This window comes from Mandrillus leucophaeus, unplaced genomic scaffold, assembly GCF_000951045.1.
Source record: "Mandrillus leucophaeus isolate KB7577 unplaced genomic scaffold, Mleu.le_1.0 Scaffold876, whole genome shotgun sequence".
Taxonomy (NCBI): domain Eukaryota; kingdom Metazoa; phylum Chordata; class Mammalia; order Primates; family Cercopithecidae; genus Mandrillus; species Mandrillus leucophaeus.
This window is the reverse complement of record NW_012109541.1, coordinates 658,815-686,228: the sequence shown is the minus strand read 5'-3', so window position 1 is coordinate 686,228 and position 27,414 is coordinate 658,815. Positions and strand designations below refer to the sequence as shown.

Sequence of the window (27,414 nt, the reverse complement as noted above, 5' to 3'; positions counted from 1 at the left end):
AACTTTGCCAGTGCCTGTCTACACATCCAAGGATCGTGCATCCTGGAAGGGTCCGCCAACACACCACTCTGCTGTGGAATGGTTGCGTCTGGTCATCTCAACCTCATGCAATTATTTGCTTCTTGAAGTCTCTTTGTTCTGATTTCCAGGCCACCAAGCAAACTTTGCAATGTGATTTGGCACACATTTCTCCCGCCATGAGAAATATACCTATAAACTTGAAGTCCTTCAGTCCCAGTGATGACCATTGCCCATCACACATAATAAATTGGCATCAGCTTTATGTGTCTATCCCATAAGCTTGGTAAATGTGAGTTGTTCCTAAAAGAGCTGTGCTGACAATTCGTACATCTAAGCTGGCTAGGTTCCCAGCAATGTGCTGGATTCTGATAAATTCACCAGGATGAGGGATTGAAGACCTTGTAAGGGAGGCACAAGAACTGAGCCAAAAATTTTAGTTGAATTTTTGAATTAGTGTCCATCTGCTATCCATGAAACAGGTTGGTGACTTAACTGAGGGCAATGTTTTGAATCTTTCTAACCTAAGGGGATGGAGGTAAGTGAAATCCAAATCACCATCTCTATTTCTCAGCACGAGAGGTAAAGAATTTGGGACTAGTTATTTGGAAATTCAGATCTCAGTCTCATTTGTTTCTTTAGAGCCTCTCCCTAAAGCAAGTCTTAACATGGTATAAAGGAAGAAGGTGGATTTTCTTCTCTTCCTTGGAAAACCCTCCCTATGCCTAATGCCTACCCCAATGTCTACAGCCAAGTTCCTCAGCAGGGCTCTGCACCAGGGCTTGAGGCCCAGGAGCCCAGATGAAGCATGAAGAACCCGTGGATCCAGCCTGTGATTGCCTGTGTTTGGCCGCATATAAATAACCCTGGCCTTGGTAAAAGGGTCAGCTCAGGGACTTGTGTCTTTGGCATTGCTGATCTGCTTTCTGACTGCTTTTCATCCCTCCTGTTTTCAATGACCTTTCCTCTCAGCATTTCTATTTACATTAAATACTCTCCTTAACTTCTTTTATATAAAATATTCTTTCTTTAATTGCATTATAATAACCCAAAAGCAAGTGATAAGGAGGGGTGTCCTATCTTTGTGTCTAAAGTCATACTATGGTTTGGTGTAAGTTTAAGCAAGATACCCAGCAAGATCTGGGTGTCTTTCACCAAGACAGTAGAATGAAGCAGTTAAGAACTTTGGGCTTGAGCCGGGTGCAGTGGCTCACACCTGTAATCCCAGCACTTTGGGAGGCCAAGTCGGGCAGATCACCTGAGGTTGGGAGTTCGAGACCATCCTGACCACCACGGAGAAACCCCGTCTCTACTAAAAATACAAAAATTAGCTGAGCATGGTGGTGCATGCCTGTAATCCCAGCATTGGGAGGCTGAGGCAGGAGAATCACTTGAACTCAGGAGGCAGAGGTTGTGGTGAACTGAGATCGCGCCATTGCGCTCTAGCCTGGACAACAAGAGCAAAACTCCGTCTCAAAAAAAAAAGAAAAGAACTTTGGGTTTGAAGTTTGAATTAACCCTTGTTTTGCCACTCACTTGCTGCTTGATTTTGATTTAGGTCATGTTTTCAAATCTTGGGTTTCTCATCTGCTAAACAGCAGTAGTAACTCTTCAGAGTGCTTCTGAAGATTAAACAAAATCATGGATTTGGGGCTTAGCAAGCTCCTAGTACACACTATTATTTGTTTTATCATCTCTGCCCTCACTGCGGGATTCTTTTCAGTTCTGCTCAGAAGGAAGAACCCTCCTAACCCCTTCCCAGTGAGGATGGCTCCTGGGCCCAGAGGGACTTGCCAAAGCCATGTTAAGAGAGGATAAGCCACCCCTCTCTGTCCCGTGCCTGCTCTTTGCTATTCTCATAGCCCTGCCCCATCTCCTGTGTACTTTCCACCCCTACTTGTCTGAAGCCCTTTCACTGTGCCTTCTTTCTTTGTTTGTATGTGCTGTATCCCAAGATCACTGCAGTAACAGTTCTGCTGGCACCCTGCCTTACCTATCAGATAAGCTGTGGGGATATGAGCTACAGTTTCTATAGCTTTGAGGCCTGAGGTTGGAGTTTGAGCATAGAGACCACGAGCTACTGTGCAGGGGAATGTTCTGATGAAGGGCAAAATCTGGCAATGAGAGAACTGGGAGAGTAGGAGTGGAACCCAGAAATGTTTAGTCCCAGGTGCAGGGGCTGGGAGTGAGGACCTAGACTGCTTGGTGATGGAGATGATGTTGTCATTTTCCCTGTGTCTACAGCACCTAGCACAGTGCTCGGCATAAAATAGGCCCTTAAATGTAGGTGGGTGATAATTACTGAGGAGTAAAATTTAGGAACTTTGTTGTTTAAATTGTGTGTGATTGGGGAATTGTTGATTTGCCTGAATACTGATTACAGTCTCTCTAAAAGGAGCATAAAAATGACATATTTACGTTGCCGATGTAAAAAGTATTGAATGGCATTTATGTGACTTGCTTAGATTAACACATAGCAAACTAATACTTATTATACTTGTCATTACATTTGTATCACATTACCTTTGCTGTAAGTTTTATTTGATTGCAATCGTAAACTCTATGTATGCTTAAGATGTGTTTACAGAGTCTGAGGCTTAATCCACCAGTAACAACAGACATCTTTCTCTGTGCTTTAGAGTCCTACCTCGCGAGCTCAGACTTCCTAGAATGTTACCACGTGTCCCACATTTGTTCACTCACATATTTAAAAAAGACAAAAAGGACAGAAAGAACATTGCTCAGGACAGTCATGGGAGGGGGGTGACCAGAACGAAAACAGTCAGTGCAGAACATTGTGCAGGCCCATTCCTGGGGCGTGAAGAATCCGAGACATTTGGAGAAGACCCAGGGAACACAAGGAAGGGAGGGGGGTATCGCAAGCAAGAGGCAGGCAGTGAGGAAGCAGCCAGGGAATCTGGCTGGGATTCCAATCCATTCTTAGCTACTTGATACAAAGGCTATTATATTAAAATTCTTCTAAAGAAAGATGGATTTCCACAGCACCCTATTTGTGTCCTAAAATAGGGTGCTGGAGCAATTGAATGGTGCAAAAACTCTTTCTTCCCTCAGAGTCAAAGAAAGAGTAAAAATTGGACTTAGGAAATTAACTTTCTACTTGAGTAGTATTTGTCCTTTTTCACATACTTGTTTATAAACAGTTTGAGTTTCACTGAATAATTTTTCTTTCAGTTAATAATATAGCTTCCCACATCCAGTCACTTACTAAGCTCTGGACACCTCTAGTTTTTTCAATAGCTCTCAATCTTCTATCTTAGTACAGGATCATCTGAAGGACATCTCAGGGGAAGGTTTCATGTGTAAGTGATTTATGAAGGACGTGCTTCCAGGAGAACCTGGGAAAGGAATGAGGGAAGCAAGATAGGGAAGGGTGCAGTTTCAGGCAGCATGTTCCAGAGAGTAGCTTCAGCCTGAGCCCATGGAAAATACTGGAATGTAACTTGGGTCTTGGGATTTGTCCCAAGCATGATCAAAGCAACTGGGCTTTAAGATTTTATATTTTATAATCCCTCTCTAAAGGCTGTGGGATTTGAGGGGTTAGTGGTGGTGGGGGTGGTGTGTGGAAAGTGAACTTTTAGGCACTTTGGGTTTTTTTATGCCTGTGGGCAAGGCACTCCAATGCCAAGAAGTGTTCGCCAAAGGAAAGTTTCAGGTGTGAGGTGGATGTGGGCATGCAAGCAAAAGTGCGGCTGGAGGGTGGTGCACAGAAGATGTTACCAAGGATACCAGGGGATCTCAGCGGAGCTTAGAGAATTTCCACAGCCTCTCTTGATCCTCTGATCCGTAAATTCCTGTTGTCTTTTTGTCTTTTCTTTTCTTTTCTTTCTTTCTTTCTTTCTTTTTTTTTTTTTTTTTTTTTTTTGAGACAGAGTCTCATTCTGTCACCAGGCTGGAGTACAATGGCATGGTCTCATCACACTGCAATCTCCACCTCCCGGGTTCCAGCGATTCTCCTGCCTCAGCCTCCCGAGTAGCTGGGACTACAGGTGTGCACCACCACGCCCAGCTAATTTTTGTATTTTTAGTAGAGACGAGGTTTCACCATGTTGGCCAGGATGATCTCGATCTCGTGACCTCGTGATCCACCTACCTCGGCCTCCCAAAGTGCTGGGATTACAGGTGTGAACTGCAGCACCTGGCCATCTGTGATCTTTCTAAATCACAAATCTGGCAGTGCTAGTCCAGTGCTCACAACCCTTCAGTTCTTACCTAAAGTCCAAGCTCCTTAGCATGACTTGCCTGATACTCTTGATCTGACCCCAAACTCTTACGGCTGTACTCAAATAGCACAGTGGGTGTTATGCACTGAATATTTATGATCCCACCTCCAAATCCTAATACCAACCCCATGGTGATGTATTAGGAGACAGAACCTTTGAGAGTGATTAAGTCATGAGGGTGAAATCCCCATGAATGAGATTAGTGCCCTTATAAAAACACTCCAGAGAGCTCTCTCACCCTTTCAGTCATGTGGGGATGTGGCAATAAAAATCCTGGGCCTTCTATGAAACAGGAAGTGGGCCCTCAACAGACACTGAATTTGTTGACACCTTGATCTTAAACTTCCCAGCCTCTAGAACTTTGAGAAGCAAATATTTGTCATTTAAACCGCCCAGTCTATGACATTTTTGTTATAGTGGCCCAAATGAATTAAGATGCTGGTATGGCTTGCTGCTCTCTGACCTCTGGAATTCTGTAAAGTTATGCCTAATGTCTAGAAAATCTTTGCCCACCTCCTCACCTGGCTCACTGTTCCTTACCTTTGAAGATCTAACTCAATCTTTATGGCCTCTGGCTTTCCACTGTACCCTGGGCTCATGCCATTGTAATATTTGCCACACTCGTCCTCCCACCAGACTGTGAGCCTCTTTAAGAGAGTCTTGTGCCCTGTTCACATCTACATTGCATCATTCTTGAATTCTATTAGAGGATAAAGTGAACTGAAGGAGGAGCAGGAAATCTGTCTTTGCAGGGATCTGCAGAATGAATGTGATTTAAGTTTCATGGGCCTCATTCTTCAAGAGTTAGGCCAAGAGAGTCAAAGCAAAAGGTTGGTCCCCTATTATGCACCAGATAAGGGGCTGGATGTACATTGTCATATTTAGGACATGTGTACATAAATGTACATCCAGCCCATTATCCGGCGCATAGCAGGGGACCAACCTTACCTTTGGAGATTCAGCTCAATCTTTATGGCCTGTGGCTTCCCACTACACCTTGGGCTCACGCCATTGTAGTATTTACCACACTCATTTTCTAAGAGGTAGCACCATCAAGAAATCATAAAATAGAATAAGGCTCTTGAGATCAGAGACTTTTCTGTTTTCAGAGCTTTTCTGGTTTCCTAACGGTGCTACCTCTGAGAAAGAAAAATTTAACTCATATACTCAATTTGGCCTGCATCTATACTGAAAGCGGAAGAGATATTTAAGCCAATTAAATGTATATTTTTGAGGGCCTTGGATTTCAGGCGAAGACTTGGCAGTGTAGTAGATGTCAAGTATGACATGAATTAAACATGGAACCTGATTGCTATGGGTTGAATCATGTCCCCTCAAAATTTATATGTTGAAGTCCTCACCTCCAGTATCTTGGAATATGACTTTATTTGGAAATCAGGTCACTGCAGTTAAAATTCAAGATGAGGTCATCCTGGAGTTGGGTGAGCCCCTAATCCCACCGGCATTCTTACAAAAAGAATGCCACACAAAGAATCAGATATGCATATCAGGAAAATGTCATATGAAGATGAAGGCAGAGATCGGGATGATGCCCCTAGAAGCCAAGAATGTCAAAGATTGTCAGCAAACCACCAGAAGCGAGGAGAGAGACATGGGACAGGTTCTCCCTCGCAGTTCTCAGAAAAACAACTCTACTGACACCTTGATCTGGACTTGCTGCTTCCAGAACTGTGAGACTACACATTTCTGTTGTTTAAGCCACCCAATTTATGACAATTTGGTATAGCAGTTTTAGCAAATTTGCACACTAATCAGTCAACTAAGAGATAGATACTAAAAAAAAAACAGTATGTTGCAGTGTGATGAGGCTAATAGTAGCATCTGTGCAACCTACAGATGCAGCACAGAGAAGAGAAGGATTGGCTGTGAGTTTTGGGAATCAGATCTACACAAGTAGGGGGTACTGGCGAAAGGAAGGTTGCACAGAAGAGTTGCGTGAGTCAGGTTTTGAAAGCTAAAGATGATGAAGACTGATCTCTCTCTATGGTGGTTATGGCAGTCACAGATAAAGCCAACTGCTGTCCATTATTACCCCTATTTTCTCTTAAAAATCTCTGGTAGGAGCTGTGCAGAGAGGCCTTAACAGATATGGGAGCAAGCAAGTAGATTTGGGGTCTAACAGTGGCATGTGGTAAGCAGCCTGTGATCTTGCACCAATGGGTGTCATTCCACTCCCATCCCCCACCTCTGATGCAGCACACCCTTTGTTCTCCCCTTTCTTTTTTCCTTTGAGTAAATCTGTTTACTACCCAGAAAAACGAGGAAGGAATAGGCCAGTTGCCCAGGGCAGATGGTGCAATGTTAACAGATGACACACAGAAAGCAGAACTCCTCAGCTCCTATTTTCCTTTTACGTTCTCCAGCAAGGCTCTTCAAATGAAACAGAACAAAAGAAACATCATCAAGAAGAAACTGAAACACAAGTCCATGAGAGATAGTGAGGGAACCCACTATCTGGTTGATTTAAATGGTTTCGTGTCTTCAGATCCAAGTGAGTTATAACCAAATAATGAAAGAACTTACAGAAAACACCAGTGAGCCACGAAGCAGACATTCTTTTCAGTGATTTTTCAAAAAGAATTTCTGGATAATTTAAAATGTGCTTCAAACCTAGAGAAAGGCAAATGTTGCTCTCATATTCAAAGAAATATTAAAGATAAACTCACAGAAAATACCAGTTCATCCTGATTCCCTGAAAACTTTTTTGTTATTTTATTTAACTTATGTACATACAAACATACAAAGAGGGAAGAAGGGAGCAAGGGGGAGAGAGAAAATGAAGGAATGAGAGAGACACAGAAAGAGGGAGAGAAAACAGAGCAGAAAAGATACAAAAGGGAGAACAAGTTTATTAGCTTTGTGAAAATTACATTGAGTTTATAGCACTCAATTTACCTATGGTTGTAACTTCAATAATCCTGCAAAATTTTATAACAGTCAATTAAATAAGCATGATGTGTGCCTTGAGAAAATTAAGGAGATGATTAATAAGAACCAGAGGTTAATGAGAAAAAATCATGCTAAACTTGGAGCTTTTTTCATTCCCAATTTCCTTTGCCTTGTATTTTCTTGTTTCCCCAGTGTAAGAAATTCCCTCTCCATTTTTATTTCATCCAGAGATGCAGCACTACCTATATCAAACAGAATGTGAACGTCTGCAAGTTCTACACAGTATTTCCTGGAAGCTAATTGGATCAGAAGAAAAGGCAGTGCTGATCACAGAGTTTGCCTGTCAGTCCCCAAACTGTATTTTCTATTTTCCAAGTTCCTCATCCTGAGGCTTTCTTCCCTATCTTTTTCTGTGAGTACCCACAAATCCTGGGCTTCTTCGTTATCCACTTCCCTCTTGTTCCTGTTCTGATAATCTTCCCAGTACATTTGTCCATCCAGGAGCTGGTTGCTGGCTTGCTTTGGTCAGATGACTCCTCCTAGGGTCTGGATCCTTGATTGATGGCTGGGACCAGGAACCTCTGAGCAATCCATCCGTCTGATGCAGACTGTCCTTATTCACTATGCTTACTATGAATTCCAGTTCCCTTCTCACACATTGGGCTCATTTCTTCTTCTTGAACTATGTCATTATTTTTCTTTTATTCCATATTATTTGGACACCAACTCTTCAAAATACATCATTACCCCAGGATTAAGAGCCTGGGCTTTGGAGTAAGACTGTGCTTTTTATCTCTAAAAGTTATAAATCAGATCATATTTCTCTCTTGTTTCAAATCTTCCACAAAGTTTTCACCATGTTTAGAATAAAATCCCAACTCTTTACCATGACCTGTAAGGATCTAGATAATCTGGTCACTGCCTACCTCTGTCATCATTGCACACCACTCTTTACTTTTTTTTTTTTTTTTTTTAATATGCCTTCTTTCTGTTTTTTAAACATGTCAGGTCTGTTCTTGTCTCCCAGTCTTTACACTATTTTCCCTCAGATCATCACATTCCTGGATTGTTCTATTCATGAAATTTTCAGCTAAAGTTTCTTCTTGGGGGAACTTTCCTGACTACTCTGTCTAAATCAGTCCTCTTCTCCCACTACCAGTTAGTTCCTGGCACTTTATGGTGCTGTATTGTCTTTGTGACACTTAATATCCTCTAGAATTACCTTGTGCATTTATTTGATGACTTTGTTTATTTCCCTTGCCTTGACCTCCCAGAATGTAAGTACCATGAGCGCAGGGTCTCTATCCTCAACCCATAGACAGTTTCTGGTATGTAGTAGGTACTCAATAAATAAAACAAATCAGTGAATGCTTGCTCCATACTTTCTGTGCTACATGGCTATGAACTAATTGTTTCCATGGGTTTTAGTTCCCTATCTTTACAATGTGGTTGGCAACTCCTGTTTCATTGGGATTTTGTGAATGTTGAATGAGATTACACAGGTAAGATGACTAGAGCGGAGTGGGGAATAGAACAGGCACACAATAACATGAAGGGTTATTATGATATGCCACTCTCCATGGAATGCCATAGGAACACAGAGATGATTCTAACGAAGTCCTTTTCCCAGAAGTTCCCAGTCATTATGTTTGAGCGGACATTAGAGTTGCTGCAGGCCTTGGACACCACACCCCACTTTCCCTGTTGAACCTCTCCTGGGAGCCAGACTCTCCCAGGGCCTGTCACATCTGGTTGTTGGGTCATGTTCCTAGGCCTGCTTATCCACATTGCCTTGTCTTATTGTGAATAAACAACCAAGATACACTGATAATCCCCAAGATTACAAAACTAACCCAATTCTCTTTTATGGATGAAGCTATTAGACTAGTATTTCTAGGTATAACACAGGGTCTTAGTGTCTCTGTATTTTAGCAGAGAATATGACAGACATTTAGATATTATAGATGAATATGAGAATATGCCTCTTTGACATTAATTACTATTTAATTAGATAAACCTGAAAAACTCCCAATGTTTTACAAGTTTAAAAAGCACTCTTAAGATTACAAACAGTAATGAAGATTCATAGGTAGAAGACTGGATCTTTGAATTATAATTTGATTTGATTATACAGGGGGTGTCTAATTTATTCACTTCTCTACCAGTCTGTTGTCACAGTATCCTGAAAGATGATGAGCCTCTGAGCCTAGTATCTCTGTCTTCTAATTATCTGAACATAGTAAGAAGGCTACAAACTGATGTATGTAGCATGATACCATTCTGCTGAAAAATACATATTCATGCATGGAAGAAAAATAGCAGAAGGACACCAACATGTTAACAGTAGAAGTAATATTTCAGTCTTTTTTTCCCTATGCTTTTCAAACTGTGCTGCTGCTTTTACTCCTTATGACTTTTGTAGGTGGAAAAAACTAATACAAATGAACTGCACACTTTTACAGGATGGGAGAAGGATGACCTGTGAACTTCTCTTGTTAGAAAAGTCTCAGGGACTGAGGTGATTGTCAGTCTCAGAGCAGCCATATCTGAGACGAGGACCAAGGACCAAAGACCAAGTAGCTGTTTCTGAGACAAGGACGACCTCCAGAACAGGTGGAGAGTAGTTCCCAATGGTGCATCATGACAGGTCTCAGTCCCACCTTTTAAGAATTGTTCTTATTTTGAAGTTAGGGTGAAGTAAACTTTGGTTTAATTTTAAGAATAAATTTCTTATAAGTATAGCTATGGAGAGAATGGCCATTTTGTTAGATTGTACAGTCCATCGTCAGCAGGTAGCCTTTCTCGAACAGAGATGCTAAAAAGAGGATTTCTATACTGGATGGGGAGTTGGACAAGATGATATTTTATATTTTCTTCTAGGTTAGTAGACATCATTATCAAATCTGCCACTCTTTCTTCTTTATTACTTATACTATCTCTATGAGATGGATATTATTTTTATTAGTGAAGAAATTGATGCTTAGACAGGTGAAATAATTTGCTGAATACTCAAGATCTTTCACATTTCTTAGCTGGGATTTGAGCTTAGATCTACTTGGCCTCCAAGACCAAAATATTCTATGGTGTTCTGCTACTTTCCAATCTGTGATTCTGTACGCACTTCTTCACTTTCTTTTTCTCTTCTCTTTGTAGATTTTCACATTGCTTTCTTTCTGTTTCCATGACTTAGACAACGATGGTATCTGGTAATATATTTGGCTTTGATTTGGTTCTTGGTATTGATATTTAAGGCAAAGAAATAAATGGCTGACTCTTGGATAGCAGAGTCATTATTTATTATTATTATTAATTATTGTTTTTGATGTAGCTGAAGAGATACTGGGTTATAATCTTAAAACTTCCAATGATGAGTGTCTAGAAAAAACAATCTTAAGTATTTAAAGATTATTCTTTTTTAATACTGAAACTAACAGTATGAGGCTTTCAGTAGAAAAGTAATAGGAGACAAATTGACAGCAAATTGAAAATAAAAGCATCTGTCTTAGTGCTGTTCTCATTCTGGATTCCCCACATTTCTTTTTTTTGAAGTGTGTACCTTCTTCTTTTTGTGTGGAATTGCCAATCCTTCTACATGGATTAGTCCCAAAGAGTGGTTTCTCTGCACATTCTCCACCAGACAGTAGCTCTTCATTAGGATGCCTTGATACTCTGGTGTGGTGCCACCACATGTAAGTTACACTGAGCTCCCTGGGACTTGCAGAAGCAGGGCCCATTCTACATATGCTTCAGCCCCACTGTCAAAATCTTTGTAGTGGTAGCTCCCCGCTACATTTGAATTCTGTTGCTGCAGCAACGAGCTCAAGAAGAGCTTCTGTATGGGAATAGAGCTAAGGAGGATGCTAAGGCTCAGGCGAACTGACCCCTTGACAGCCTAACATGGAGGCTTTTATCTTTGAATTTAACACATTTGTCAACTTGACAGGAAGCTTGGGCTGCAGATTCCTGCCCTTGTGAGACTCTGAGGCCCGGCAGAAAGAGCCCAGACATGGGAGTCAGAGTCACGGGAGGGTGTGGGGGTAAATCCTGGCCATGCAACTTCCTGCGCTAGGATCTTATTTCCCCTGGCTAGAATTCTATCATCTATAAAATGGGATAATAATGACTATTCACGGAATTTTAGAGAAAATAAATGGTTAATTATGCAGAAACAAGGATGTGGAGATAAACGGGAATACAAGAAAAACAATAGGTTAAAAAAAAATCATAGCCCTGCTTCACAAATCTTTATGCCTGATTTTTACCCTACTCAAATATTTGTGAACTGTCGTGGAGATATAGTCTTTGCCTGAGTATTTTGCCAGGCTCAAAAGAGCTATCTATCTTTCAATCTGAGCAGCTTGATAATAATGCCCCCAAAACACTGTGGGATTACACATGAAAATGAATGCCAAGGAAAATAAATAAAATTGATTAACAAAGAGTAATTGCTATTTAATCACAATTTGAGAAACACATTTTTGCCCTTTATTACAGTCATTCTGTCCTTTAAACTATTGTGTTTTGTCAAAAGAACATGCACTTGCAGTGCTTGAAAGTGAGAAATAATACATTTTTCAAGTGTTCACCATGTCAGTGTCAGAACGGCAATGAAAGTAGTTATTAAAAACCTTAGCTGCACTTTCAAGTAAGAAATAAAGTAAAACATAAATTGCTTTCATGAAATGAAGCTAGTTACCATGATCAATGGTCAATAATAGTATGTGTTATTTATTCTTCTGTGGAGCAAGGGGCAAAGAGGTTTGAAAATGACTGGTTAAATATCAGTCTATTTTATTTAATAAGTGATAGCTATTTCCTACATTACACAAAACTCAGTCTACTTATCCAGAGCTCATATTTCAGTCTCAAATTCAGCTTTGGCTGAATAACCAGAAGCCATCATTGTGGGCCTAAGCTGGGAGATTTTTAGTAAGGATTCTGTGACATGGTCAAACAGAAGACCAAATGGATTTGGTGAAGGCTGGATTACTTACACAAAGTCCAAAGATAAATTTAGTTGAAAATTGGTCACAGGTAGCCTTGCAGTCTCAAAGGGCATTTCTGACTAGACAAACAGCGTCTACCAACATCCCCTCCACTGAAATAAACAGCTGAGTGTTCCCTTGCCACAGGCTGGGTAAATACTAACTAAACCGTCTGCCTGTATGCCAGTCGGAGCAACACTCCCTATTTTTTAGCAAAATATTTTTCCACTCTGGCCATCCAAGAAACTCTCCAAATCCAATACATTTCAACGGAGTTTTTAGGCTTCCCGATTTTTCTCACTATTTATAGCTTTCAGATGTTGGCAGGTATGGGACTACATTTTCTTCAGAATAAAGTTATAAACGGCAGCAGTGCTGTTTCATCATATGCCACACAGTATTAAGTCAGTATTAAAACAATCCTTCTTCTTTATGAATGTCAACATTGACAAAGGCTAGAAAACAAAATAAATGCCTCACCAATATTATATCAGTGGTCATATTTATATTGTGCAGAGTTTTATGGAGTGAGGAAGAGGGAATGGGATCCGGAGGGAAAGCCCAGTCTGTTCAGGGGTAACGTCTGTTCAGGGAATAGCATTTGTGAGGCTGAAGTACAAAAGTCCAGGAGGCCAGATCTGCCCCTTCTGTGAAACTAAGGCTGAGCAGGGCATAAAAGGAATGTAACAGTGCCTCCAGGCATATAGTATTAATAAATTACCAACTGCTTGCAAACACAACACCTTACTGGTCCTTAGAACAACCCTGGGCAATAGAATAGGTAATTATTCACCCCACTTTATGGATGAGGAAACTCAGTTTCAGAGAGATGACTTAGCCGGGGTTACCTTGCTAGAATGTTGTAGAGCCAGAAGTGGAGGCCCAGTCTTCCGATGGCTAACCTTGCTTTTCTTCCCCAACTCACACTGCTTCTCCAAGAATTCAGCCCATGGAGCTTTCCCAGGCTCACTGGAGAGATAGTCTATTCACATGTAAAGGCCAGTGAATAAACAGAAAGAGACAGTAAAGGGATGGATTAGAGAATAAAGCCCAATATTCCAGTTGCTAGAAAAAGATTATATTGGGCAGGTTAGGAGGTGATAATCAGGCACATCTGAAATGTGGAAAAGTTGAGTTTAAATCACCAGTTTTGTCACCAACCAGCTAGGTGACCTTGGTGTCCTCATCTGTAGAGCTTTAAGGACTCCCTGGGAATTGTGGTAAAATCACCACAATGAAGCCCTTTGGGGTCACTTGAGAGACAACCTTTAAGATCTTGCCCTAGGCCACCTGTGGCAGGATTCATCAAGGAGGCATGATGTGAACTAAGGAACTATAGCAACAGAGAGGGAAAGGAGAAGGGAAATATGGACCGGGAAAGAGTTGAGTCCAGTTATGGTGGCAAGGGTGGGTGTGCTGCTTATGTGGGAGAGTAAGGAGATACTTGATGGATAGGTGATACAAAAACAAAATATGTGCAAAGTTCAACCATTACCAAGTCAGTTTTATCCATGGAGCTAATCAGTCTGGACATTTCAGGTCAAAATTTACTCCTTTATCCTTTAACCAATTATCAAGACAGTTGTCCTAAGTCTTCCTTCTTTCCTTCTCCCCTTCCTCCTGCCCTCCTTCCTTCTATCTACCTTCTTTCCTCCTTTCTTCCTTTCTGCCTCTCTCCTTTCCTTCCTTTCTCCCTCCCTTCCCTCCTGCCTTTCTCTTCCTCTCTCCTTTTCTTCCCTCTTTCCTCCCTCCCTCCCTTCTACTTTGCCTGCTTGAAGACACAGACTTCTCTGGAGTATATTTCAGGAGGGGTGGATTTGTTTGTCTAGGGCAGGGCTGTCAAATACAGGTCATGCATGCTGCCACGCCCCTGCCATGACAGACAATGCTAATCAATCACTGTACTCTGGGCATGATCTCAGGATTAATTTCAAGGTGCATGGGTTGGTTAGAGTTGGCTCAAGTGACGAGAGTTGTTTGCCAACGTAAATCTAGGACACAAATGGATCAAATATGGCTTTCCATTTTCAAAAAGGTTAAAGTATACTAGAAAACATACTTCCTTTAACCTTTTAAAACATTCCACCCCCACCCCCTACTGTTTTAATCTCAGCAAGAGCCTCAAGCAAAAATAGACAAATGTTATTTGAAGACATCATCTAGTGAAGCGAGAGTCTAGCAAAGATTTTTTAGAAGCCTGAATATGTTTCATGAATGAATATCATCTTTTGAATATTTTGTCATACAAATTGACTTCTGGACATTTTGATGTTTGCTTCATGTAAATTTGAATTTCCCTAGTGCTAAAATTTGGTTTCTCTGCTTTAATGCAAATACGTTATATGTGTACATAGACGTGGAAGTTATGAGCTTAGTTTCTGAAGCCTATGTCGGAACCCCAGCTCTGTCTGTTTCTAGTTGAGTGCCCTTGAACAAGTTAATGTTACCTTTCTGAGCTTCAATTTTCTCATACTGAAAAAAGTAGTAATCATCATTGTTATCTCACAAGCTTATGGTGAAGAGTAAATGAGATAATTCATGTATAACATTTAGCATAGTATCTTGCACATAATAATACTCCACAAATGTAAGTTTGTGTGTGTTGTATGCAACTAGTACTGTCTATCCAGGGTGAATTAAGGACTGTGATGCTTATTGAATTGTTTGGCTAAATGTTACATTTCTTTGCTTTTGTGGGTTTAAGTCAGAGTTTTAATGCTACTTGAATTCTATTTTGTGGTTCTATCATGATTTTTGTGTGTGTTTAAACTCCAAGAAAAATGTCCTCTTTTTTGGTAGCTGATATATTCAAACTACCAGTGCTGGAAGAAAAATAATCTGTCATTGAAGTAGATGAGAGTTGACATGACAGACTGTGCACTCTATCTTAAACATTCATAACATGCATAATATGGTCCCTATGGAATGAAATAACTCCTTTAGAGTCTTTGCAGTCCCTTGTACCATGGGTCTCCTAGAGCGAAGCCATTATAATTCTAAAGCAGCTATGCCTGCTTGGGGAATAAAACATCAAGGAAAAAAAAGGCATTTCACATACCAAACAATTGACATTTCTATATTGTTTAGATGTGTGTGCATACATGTGCACAAAAGTATGTGGATGGTGCACATAGGTGTGTGGTGTTTTGAACTCTGGTGTTTGATATATTATTGCTTACTGGCTAGAAGTAATTTCTTCAGAATCTGAAACACTTGAAATCCTGATTTTATTATGTTATTGGTCATGTGATTTTGAAAAAGCTCCCTGTTAAAATCTTAGGTAACTCATATTTAAAATGTGGATAACCATATCTTCATACTCTTTCATAGGAAGAATAAACTCATGTGAGATAATACATGTAAAATATATAGTAAATATTTGGCACATTTCAATTTCTCCAATAATAGAGCCATTAATAATGATAAATAAGTAAAACAAGTAATTAAAATAATGTCTATGGCAAGGCAAACTGGTTTTCAGCTTCATTATTCAATGTCCTGCTTTGATTTTTATTTTATAGAATAATCATTTGCTAGCTTAAGTAATACATCATTCCTTAATTATAACTGTCAAGTGAAGACTTCACTAATTTATGCCTCTTTGGAGAAATATAAGCACTTGAGCAAATAACTAATATTCTGACCCTGAGTTTCCTAATCTAACAGGAAAGTCTATCTCAGTGACTGCATTCTGTCATAGCCATTCCTGTTGAAAGGATGAAATGAAATAATGGATTTTACAGGTCTGTGTGAGGCACAAGCTGGCCATACAACTGGAGAAAGGATATAAAATTGTATATACTTATGAAATACTCAAATATTAATAGGCAGTGTCTAAAGAAGACCAGAGCATTTGAATAAACAAACAAATAATCAGTCCAATGGCAAGTGGAGATTTTTATATTTTCTAAGTATTCTTCTCAATTGAAAGAGTTGACTTGTGCAGTGCATGCACTGCATAATGACATTTTGGTCACTAAGTGTGAACATATGACAGTGGTCTCATAAGATCATAATACTGTATTTTTACTGTACCATTTTATGTTTACATATGTTTAGATACACAAGTATTTCCATTATGTTACAGTTGCCTACAGGATTCAGTATTCAGTACCGTGACATGCCTTATGGGTTTGCAGCCTTGGGGCAATAGGCTATACCATATACTTACTTGTGTAGTAGGCTATACCATCTAGGTTTGTGTAAGTACACTCTGATGTTTGCACAATGATGAAATTGCCTAATGATGCATTTTTTTTAGAATGCCTCCCTTTCATTAACTGACACAGGTCTGTATTTGTTTTTAATAAGAAATTATAGTACATGGTAAATTTTGCCTTTAACATTTTTTTGGAAATAAATGGCATTCCCAAAGAGCCTCTTGGGCTTGTAACTGTGCTATATTTCCATGTTAGCTACATCAAGATAATAACATTTGATCAACACAGTCTACTTGGAGTGACCAGATACTACTGGGTCTCTGTTGGTCACACTATTGTGGATATGAGACAACAAACAGATTTTGCCAGATGTTCCAGTATAAACAGCTTCTCTGCTGTCAAAACCTAGAGTTGAAGTGCCGAAGAGGGATATTTCAACCTTCTTCATACTCCAGTAGAGAAGGAGTCATTATTATTTACCCAACTTTTCAAAGGTAAACATTAAATCAATTTAACAATTTAATTTTAAGAAGAGTGAATTTGAAATTGGGAAACAAATCTACCATTTACTTCCATGGTTTTTTTTTCCTGACATCTGTAAAACAAGGCTAATGATATCCACTTCACAAGACTCTTATACAACATTAAAAAATTTTCCTGAGAAATTCATTTGTACCTAACAAAATACTGCAACTATGTAAATTAGTAAGATATTCGCCTAGTCTTTTTAAATTCTCGCTGAGGTTGTGCTTAGTTTGTGGTGTTTGGAAATTAACTTGAATATTAACTCACTCAGGTTAAAATTTGGCCTCTGGAGCAAAAAAACTGTATATTTGCACTCAATTATATCAAAAAAACAAGCTTTAAGCCCAACTGGTTCTGTCTGGGAAAGATGGCAGTGACTGGGGCAGCATCCAAGGAGCCACTGGTGCAACGGTGCACCCAGCAGTTGGGGAAAACTTTCAGCCTGGATGTCAGCAAGGAGATCATGCACAGTGCTTCCAAAAAGATGAAACTTTAGATGGGCAGAAATCAAGGGACCAGCTAAAGCTGGGTAGGAGGAAAGGGAGAGACAGACAGGAAGTTCCTGTATTTGCTGAACCTGACACAACTGCAGAGGTAAAACACCTTTTAATTTGCCCAAGGCATGAGAGAACAGCAACTCCTTTAAGTGTAAGACAAAGTTTGTCAATTTACACACAAGAGAGGGACCCACAGGCTTGCAGTCTGCTCCCGGGTTGCCATCCTTGTGATTGCCTGGGCCAGAAGTACAAGCTCATCAGTAGCTGTCTGATCTGTGGGCCTGTTGTTTGTGAAAAAGAGGGTGCCAGCCCTTGCTTATTCTGTGTCACAACAGTATGTACTCATGAAGAACAGGATATTTTGCAGCATGAGTCAAATGAGAGCCAGAAACTGCTAAAGAAGCTTATGCCATTGATGGAGAATTCTGGAAAGGTGGACAACTCTGCCAAGGACTTTCTATGTCATCAAGAATTTCAAATTATGTCTGGTCTGGAGAAGGATATCAAGCACAAAGACAGGCTGTTAGAGTTGCATAGAGCTAGTTTTCAAAGGACCCAAGTCATTGATGCTGATCAGATTTTTTTGCCAGTGACTCTAACCAGTGGTTGTCCAAACTTGAGTGGGAAACCAAATGAGAAGCAAGAAGAGGAGCTGAGAGAACTTCGACATGCCTCTCAACTCTCTAAGAAGGTCACCATTGAGTTTACAGCAGGAAGATCCTGGAAGAAGAAAATCCATTAGCAGAATATCACAGCAGACTAGACGAGACAATACAGGCAATTGCTAAGGAAACCTTGAACGAGACACTGACCCCATTTTATATATCTCCTGAAGAGCCTTTGGGAGTTCTGGTAAATCTTAGCACATACCAGTCCCCTCCCCAGTGGGTTGACCATGCAGGTGCAGCCTCACAGAAGAAGGCTTTCCATTCAGCAGGATTGGGACTGGAATTCAACTCATTTCAGTACTTCTTGTGAATCCAGGGTCAAGACTTTCAGGGAGGTTTGACAGTGGCTCATGTCTCTCTATACATCAGCCCTGGGTTTCTCAGCTTGTTAGAGGGATTAGAAAATGATGGAGTGCAGATCCTGGTATATCTCCCACAGAGGACAACTTTGGATAGCAGTCGTAGCTAAAACCTCCCTCTGCCTTCAAGAAGTCTCAGAACTCCAGGTTAGGTATCATCTTCTTCATGGGAAAGATGTGGAATTCCCCAGTGACTATCCATCAGGTTGTCTTTTGGGCTGTCTGGACCTAATTGCTTGTTTCAGAGGCAATTTCAGGAGCAGTTTCCAGACATCAGTGAAGAATCATGTTCTCCACTTGTTTTCATCTGCAAAAGTCCTCAGGAAATGGTTGTGAAGCTTCCTATTAAAGGAAACAAAAAAAATCTGGAAACTGGATTGCAAGATTCATTAAGGAGCAAAGAAAGGGTAAATGAAGCAGAATAAAGATTTCTGACTCAGGAGAAAAGAAACCATACAGCACAGTGGAGTTTGGTACACTAAAATTGCCATCCACTAGTTTTTTGGAATTGAAGCAGTAGAAATCTAAAGGCTTGGCATTAGGCTTGAATCTCTCAGAATTTAAACTCTTATCAAAATCTGTATATTTTTCTTAAGGAGTATAAGGAGTATAAGAAAATCTGTATATTTTTCTTATTTATGTAGTGGCTCAAAATCTTTGAATACATTATTTATTTATTTATTTTTTATGTTTTTATTTTTATTTTATGAGACGGAGTCTCGTACTGTTTGTTGCTCAGGCTGGAGTGCAGTGGCGCAATCTCTGCTCACTGCAACCTCCAGCTCCTGGGTTCACACCATTCTCCTGCCTCAGCCTCCTGAGTACCTGGGACTACAGATGCCTGCCACCACGCCAGGCTAATCTTTTGTATTTTTAGTAGAGACAGGGTTTCACCGTGTTAGCCAGAATGGTCTCGATCTCCTTACCTCATGATCTGCCTGCCTCAGCCTCTCAAAGTGCTGGGATTATAGATGTGAGCCACTGGGCCCAGCCTTAATACATTATTTATAAAAAAACTATTTGAAAAAAAGTTCAGGGTATTTCCTATTATTTGCAGGTTAGTGAGGCTACAACCTTGTGGGTTTCTAGATGAAAAATTTTCTCTCTCATCTTTCTTTTGACGTGGGAAAATACAAGTAAGATCATGGCAAAACATGAAAAGAGGAAGAGGAGTGTGCTGTATAAGACACTGGTTGAGAGCAAGAGGTATATAGTCAGATAGACCCAAATTTTAATATAACCTCGGTTACTCACTAAACTCATTGTTGTTTATAGATTAAATTAGGTAATACTTCTTTAAGACCTTTTCAAATCTGTGCTAAGATGATACCATCCTACAAATATCAGAAATACATGGAAAAATATTAATACTCAAATTGTCTTTCAGGTAGTAGGTGAATCCCCTTTTTCTTATGCAAGGGCGATGCTTCAACTTTAAAGTGCAAGAAGTGGATCAAGCAGTAGAGAAATGGAAGATTATAGTGATGACTATTGTCATGAGTCTTTGAAAGGGGTTGAGACACAGAATTAGAAGTGCAGGGTGTAGAATTTCTAAAATTTACCTTGAGATAATGTAAAAACAAAAAGATCATTAACAAACAATGAACACACACACACACACACACACACACACACACACACATGACCCTTGAACAATGTAGAGGTTAGGGACACCAAGCTCCTGTGCAGTCAGAAATAAGGGTATAACTTTTGATTTCCCCAAAACTTAGCTACTAATAGCTTACCGTTGATTGGGAGCCTTACTGATAACATAAACAGTCCATTAACAAATATTTGTATGTTGTATGTATTATATATTGCATTCTTACAATCAAGTAAGCTACAGAAAAGAAAATGTTATTAAGAAAATCATGAGGAAGAGAAAAAGAAAATGTATTTGCTATTCATTAAGTAGAACTGGATTATCATAAAGGTCTTTATTCTCATTGTCTTCATATTGAATGGGCTGAGGAAGAGGAGGAAGAGGAGGGGTTGGTCTTGCTGTCTCAGGGATGGCAGAGGCAGAAGAGCTGAAGGAGGTGGGAAGGGAGGCAGGAGGAGCAGTCACACTCAGTGTAACTTTTATAGGAAACTTTTGTGCAAGTGCATCAGTGCAGTTCAAATCCATGTTACTCAAAAGCTGACTGTATATACATAACTTTATAGAAGTACACAATTTAATACATCATTTACTCACTGTATAGGTTTACTCACTGTAAGTATGGCTTAGTGATTTCTAGGAATTTTATAAACTGTACAACCATAACAAAAATTCAGTTTTTTTTTTTTTTTTTTTTTTTGAGACAGAGTCTCACTCTGTTATCCAGGCTGGAGTGCAGTGGCGTGTAACCTCTGCCTCCCAGGCAGGTTCAAGTGATTCTCCTGCCTCAGGCTCCCAAGCAACTGGGATTACAGGTGTGTGTCACCACGCCTGGCTAATTGTTGTATTTTCAGTTGAGGTGGGATTTCACCACGTTGGCCAAGCCGGTCTCCAACTCCTGACCTCGAGTGATCCACTGGCCTTGGCCTCCCAAAGTGCTGGGATTATATGTGTGAGCTACCACATCCAGCCAACGATTCAGTTTTAAAGTACTTCTATCATCAAAAAATTGTTAATATCTTAGTCCCTTTTGTAGTCAATCACCACTCCAAAATTAAGCTTCGGGCCACCAATATCTGCTTTCTGTCTCTATAGTTTTGTCTTTTTCAAAAATTTTATATAAGATAAGTGTTACACTATATATTTTTTGTACATGGCTTCTTTCACTTTTTGTAATTTTTTTAAGTTTATTCATATTGTAGATATATCAAAAGTTTATTCATTTTTATTGCTGTATAGTATTTCATTGTATAGATATACCATATTTTATCTGTTCACCAAATGATGAACATTTATGTTATTTCCAATTTTTGTCTATTATTAATAGTGCCACTATGAATGTTCACATATAAGTATTTGTGTGGACATATGCCTTCTGTTCTCTTGGATAGGTATCTAGGAGTGAAATTTGCTAGATTATATGGTGTCAGTTTATTTTCGGTTGCTATAACAGAATATCTGAGACTGGGCAATTTCTCAAAACAACAAGAGATTTATTTTGGCTAATGTTTATGAAGCTGGGAAATCCAAAATTGGGTAGCCACATTTGGTCAGGTTTAGATGAGGGCCGTGTTCTGCATTGAACATGATGGAGAAGAGGAAGGATAAGTGGGCACATGTAAATGGGAAAAAGCAGTAGGGGCAGATTCACTTTATAATAACCTGCTCTTGTGGTTACTAATCCTGTCCGTCAAATTCACTCAGTCCCTTGAGAATTAATCTAGTCTTGTAAGAGTTGTATTAGTCCTTTTTTTTTCCTGAGACGGAGCCTCATTCTGTTGCCAGGCTGGAGTGCAGTGGCACAATCTCAGCTAACTGCAACCTCTGACTTCCTGGTTCAAGCGATTCTCCTGCCTCAGCCTCCCGAGTAGCTGTGATTACAGGCATGCACCAGCACGCCCAGATAATTTTTGTATTTTTAGTAGAGTTGGGGTTTCACCATATTGACCAGGACGGTCTCAATCTCCTGACATCGTGATCCGATCACTCGGCCTCCCAAAGTGCTGGGATTACAGGCCTAAGCCACCGTGTGCAGCCATATTAATCCTTCTTAATGACCTAATCACCTCTTAACGACTCCACCTCCCAGCTCTACCACACTGGGGACCAAATTTCCAACACATGAATTCTGGACAACACACTTAAATCATAGCATATGGTAAATGTGATTAACTATTTAAGAAACTATCAAACTATTTTCTGAAGCATCTATGCCATTTAGTTTCCCATCAGCAATCGATGAGGGTTTCTGTTTTTCCACATCCTCATCAATGCTTGGTATTATCAGTCTGTTGGATTATAGCCATTCCAGTAGATGTGCAGTGCATTTCATTGTGGTTTTAATTTGCATTTCTTTAATGACTAATGATGTTGAGCATTTTTTCATGAGCTAATTAGTCACTTGAATGTCTTCTTTGTTAAAATATCTACTTGAATCTTAAACTATTTTTTCTCTTTGTATTATTGAGTTGCAAGAGTTCTTTATGTTTTCTGTATATATAAAACTCTTTTATAAGATATATAATTTGCACATAATCAAATCATATATCTGTAGCTTGTCTGTGACTTGTCTTTTTATTTTCTTAATGGTGTCTTTTGAAAAATAAGTTTTAGTTGTTGATATCATAGTTTATTATGTTTTTCTTTTGTGGATCTTGCTTTTGGTGTCATGTCTAAGAAGTCTTTGCCTAACAAAAGATCATAAAGATTATAGTGTTAGCTCTTACATTTTTAGTTAACTTTTATCTAAGGTTTACATTTACATTTTTTTAAACATATAAACATCCAACTGTTTCAACACCATTTGTTGGAAAGGCTACACTTTATTCATTGAATTATCTTGGTATCTTTGTTGAAAATCAATTAGTCATAGAAGTAAGAGTTTATTTTTGATTGTCTGTTTAGTTTCATTGATTGTTATATCTCTTCATAGACCAATACAACACTATCTTGATTATTGTAGCTGTATGGAAAGTTTTAAAATCAGTTAGTGTAAGTCTTCCAACTTTGTTATTTTTAAAAATTGATTTGTTAATCTAGGTCCTTTGAATCTCCATATAATTCTTAGGATCAACTTGTCAATTTCTTCAATAAACTGGCAGGGCTCTCAGCCTTTTTCTTTTTCTCCTATGCTTTTAATAATTTCATTAAATGAATGCTGTTATGCTCAACATTACCAACCAGTCTCTGAGGCTGTATTCACTTTTCTCTCTATTCTTTAGAATAAATATCTATTAATTGATCATCAAGCTTATTGATTCTTGTTCTGTCATCTTCAATCTGCTGTTGAGCCTATCTTAGGCATTTTTCATTTTGGTTATTTCTTTATTAATTCTAGATTTCTAAAATTCCTCTTTTTAAAATAGTATGCATTTTTCTACTGAGAGTCCCTATTCACTGAGTCATTGTTGTGATAATGTTGTGCCCCTCAGAGTCAGCCTCTGTTGACCACTTTTTTCCCATGTGTGTGGGTCACATGTTTTTTGGATTGTCTAGTAATTTTTGGTTGAAAATTGGACATTTTATAGACTGTAATAGATAATATACCAACTCTGAGTTCTGATTTTTCTGCTTTTTTCAGTTTTTTTTTTTTTTGTACCTTGTCTGGACTTAAAATACAAAATGTCTCCCCAAATGGGGAGCTGCTGATATCTCTAGTTAGCTTTTTATTCTTATTTTTGCTTTTTAAAACTATACTTTTTTTAATCCTAAATTACTAGACTAGGGGTCATCTCTGTGTCTGTGGTCAGCCAATGATTTGGGTAAAGGTTGTACTCAAATACCCCCAGTCCATGAGAGTTTTACCTTCTGAAAATCAATATGCATGTGGTTTGGGGATCATATTCGAAATCAGCTCTTTTTCAAGTCATTTTTTGTTTTAACTTCTAACTAGGCTCTCTCAGGTTTCCCCTGTGCATACCTGTAGTTTCCCAGCCAAACATGAGGAGTCAGAACATTTCCATAGCCTGTAAATGGTGCTCTCTTTTCCAGGATCTCCCCATATAAATATCTGTCTGTGCACTTCTTACCCCAAATAAGACCATTATCTCAAACTAGTAAAGTTGTGGGCTTTCCTTGTTTTTCTTTATAATATTTGCTAAAGCTGCTGATTTTCTGCTCAACCTGCTTTGATCATCAAATGAGTCAGGGAGAAGAACATGGATGGAAATATCCTCAGGCAAGAACTTCACAAGCACCAATTGTTTTAACCAAGAGCTCTAGAAATTTTCTAGAATAAATGTTTCTCAATTTGTAGTCTGCTTTTCGGTCACTTCACAGATCCTTGATAAGGTTATTTATGACAATTTTGTCCTGTTGTTTTGTTTGTTTGTCTGTTTTTTTTTTTTTTGGAGACAAAGTCTCACTCTGTCACCAGGCTGGAGTACAGTGGCATGATCTCAGCTCACTGCAACCCCCACCTCCCTGGTTCAAGCAATTCTCCTGCTTCAGCTTCCCGAGTAGCTGGGACTACAGGTGTGCACCACCACACCCAGCTAATTTTTATATTTTTAGTAGAGACAAAGAATTTTGTCCTGTTTTATACTTGCTTTATGAAGAGAAGATTTCTCTGACCTCATGCTACCATAGTTGGTAGTTTCCCCTAGACCTGAAGATATATTTTCAATTTATAAATATGTACTTTTAAAGATGTGCCTTCTACTTTCCTTCTTCTCTTTCTGTATATGAATATTTATTTAAGTGTATAAACATAGTTTTCAAAAGATCATCTATGGATTATCTACTCTGTGCATGATCCATAGTGACTCCATTCCTGATATTGCCTAGTTAGGTCTCTTGACTCAGACAAAAGAATTCTAACAAAAGTGCATCGCAGTTAAAGACAAGGAGTTTACTGTGTATAAATTTATGTGTGTCTATAATTTAAGAGCAAGTGAAATTTATTTGATTTGTGTTATCTGTTATGTCATAATTCACCTTTTAATTGCCAGAAAGCCACTTTTTCTGCTTCACTTCTACTTGGAAAAGCATTCTTGAGAAAGTGCACTCGATGAGGGTAACTTAGGAAAATTTGATACCCAAAAAATACGTTTTTAAGCACTGTTCAAAAGCCATTTCCTGGTATGTGTACAGCACCATTATCACATTCTCTCATTTCTATATAAAGTGATGATTTTCATGTAGGACATTTGGAGCAAATATTAAGAAAAAACCTTTGGGAGGCCGAGGTGGTCGGATCACAAGGTCAGGAGATCGAGACCATCCTGGCTAACATGGTGAAACCCCGTCTCTACTAAAAATACAAAATATTAGCCAGGCATAGTGGTGGGTACTTGTAGTCCCAGTTACTCAGGAGGCTGAGGCTGGAGAATGGCGTGAACCTGGGGGGCGGAGTTTGCAGTGAGGCAAGATCACACCACTGCAAGTCAGCCTGGGCGATAGAGTGAGACTTGGTCTCAAAAAAAACCAAAAAAACAGTTCACATTTGCTCAAAGTAGTGTCACAAAATTACTACTTTTTTCATCAGTTAAAACTGTAAAAATTAAAAAATATAAAAGTAAAAATAAATATGTAAAATATAAAAAGTTGATGATGTCATGGTAAAAATAATCTCAAATATTGCCAGTAGCAGGAATTTTGGTTTTAAAAGCCTATTTAGGTATGCCAACACATTGGATAAACTAAAATAAATAAACACATTTCTAGAAACATGCAACCTGTCAAGACTGAATCATGAAGAGATAAAAAATCTGAATAGAACTATAACCAACAAGATCATTAAATTAGTAATGAAAACCTTCCAGTAAACAAAAACCCAGGACCAGATAGCTTCACTGGAAAAGTTTACCAAACAATTAAAGGATAATTAACACCACTCCTCAAACCTCCAAAAAATGAAAGAGTGGGAGTGAACACTTTCAAACTTATTCAAAGAGCCCAGTGTTACCCTGATACCAAAAACAGACAGAAATACTTTCAGATAAGGAAACTGTAGACCAATATCTTTGATGGATATAGATGCAAAAACCTCAACAAAATCTTAGCAAACCAAATGTAACAACATATGAAAAGGATTATACATCATGATTAAGGGGGATTTATCTTGAATTAATGCAAGGATAGTTCAACATATGAAAATGAATCAATATGATATACCATATTAACAGAATAACAGGCAAAGACCATATGATTATGTCAGTTGATGCAGAAAGATCATTTGACAAAATTCAACACGCTTTCATGATAAAAACACTTAACAAAATGAGCACAGAACGAAATTACCTCAGTGTAATAAAGGCCATATATGAAAAGCCTACAGCTAACTTCATACTTAATGGTGAATAATTGAAACCTTTCCTTCTAAGCTCAGAAACAAGTCAAAAGTGTCCACTCTCACCACTTTTATTCAACATATTACTGGAAGTCTTAGCCAGATCAGTTGATTAAGAAAAAATAATAAAGGCATACAAATTGTAAAGGAAAAAGTAAAACTATCGCTGTTCACAGATAACATGATCTTATAAATAGAAACCCTAAAGATTCTATAAAATAACTGTTAAAAGTAATAAACGAGGTCGGGCATGGTGGCTCACGCCTGTAATTCCAGCACTTTGAGAGGCCAAGGTGGGCGGATCATGAGGTCAGGAGATCGAGACCATTCTGGCTAACATGGTGAAACTCCGTCTCTACTAAAAATGCAAAAGAAATTAGCTGGACTTGGTGGTGGGTGCCTGTAGTCCCAGCTACTCGGGAGGCTGAGGCAGGAGAATGGCATCAACCCAGGAGGCAGAGCTTGCAGTGAGCCCAGAGCAGGCCACTGCATTCCAGCTTGGGTGACAGAGCAAGACTTCATCTAAAAAAAAAAAAAAAAAAAAAAAAATCAGCAAAGTAGCAGCATATGAAATCAGCATGCAGATATCAGGTGTGTTTTTGTACACTAACAATGAATAATCAGTAAAGGAGTTTAGGAAAACAATCCTATTTACCACAGCATCAAAAATAATAAAATACTTTGAACTTAACCAAAGAAGTGAAAGATGTATACATGGAAATTTCATTTATAACAGCATCAAAAATAATAAAATACTTATAATTGAACTTAACCAAAGAAGTGAAAGATGTATACATGGAAAACTACAAAACATTGCTGAAAGAAATTTGAAAAAACATAAGTAAATGAAAAATATATTTTGTGTTCATTAACTGAAATAATTAATATTGTTAAAATGTTTATACTACCAGAAGTAATCTACAGATTCTGTGTAATTTCTTTCGAAATGCCAGTGAAGTTTTTTTTTTTTACAGAAGTAGAAAAAAATCCTAAAATTTATATGGAATTTTAAAGAATTGTAAGTAGCCAAAACAAGTTTACAAAGAAAAACAAAGCTACAGGTCTCATACTTCCTGATTTCAAAATATATTACAAAGCTACAGTAATAAAAAGTATGGTATTGGCATAAAGACAGATATACAGACCAATGGAACAGAATAGA

At 38.8% G+C, this 27,414-nt stretch overlaps 1 pseudogene; it reads left to right on the top strand.

Moving 5' to 3' along the window:
• Positions 1-13,521: 13,521 nt before the first annotated feature.
• LOC105531261 lies at positions 13,522-18,345 on the top strand (annotated as a pseudogene).
• Positions 18,346-27,414: the final 9,069 nt, after the last annotated feature.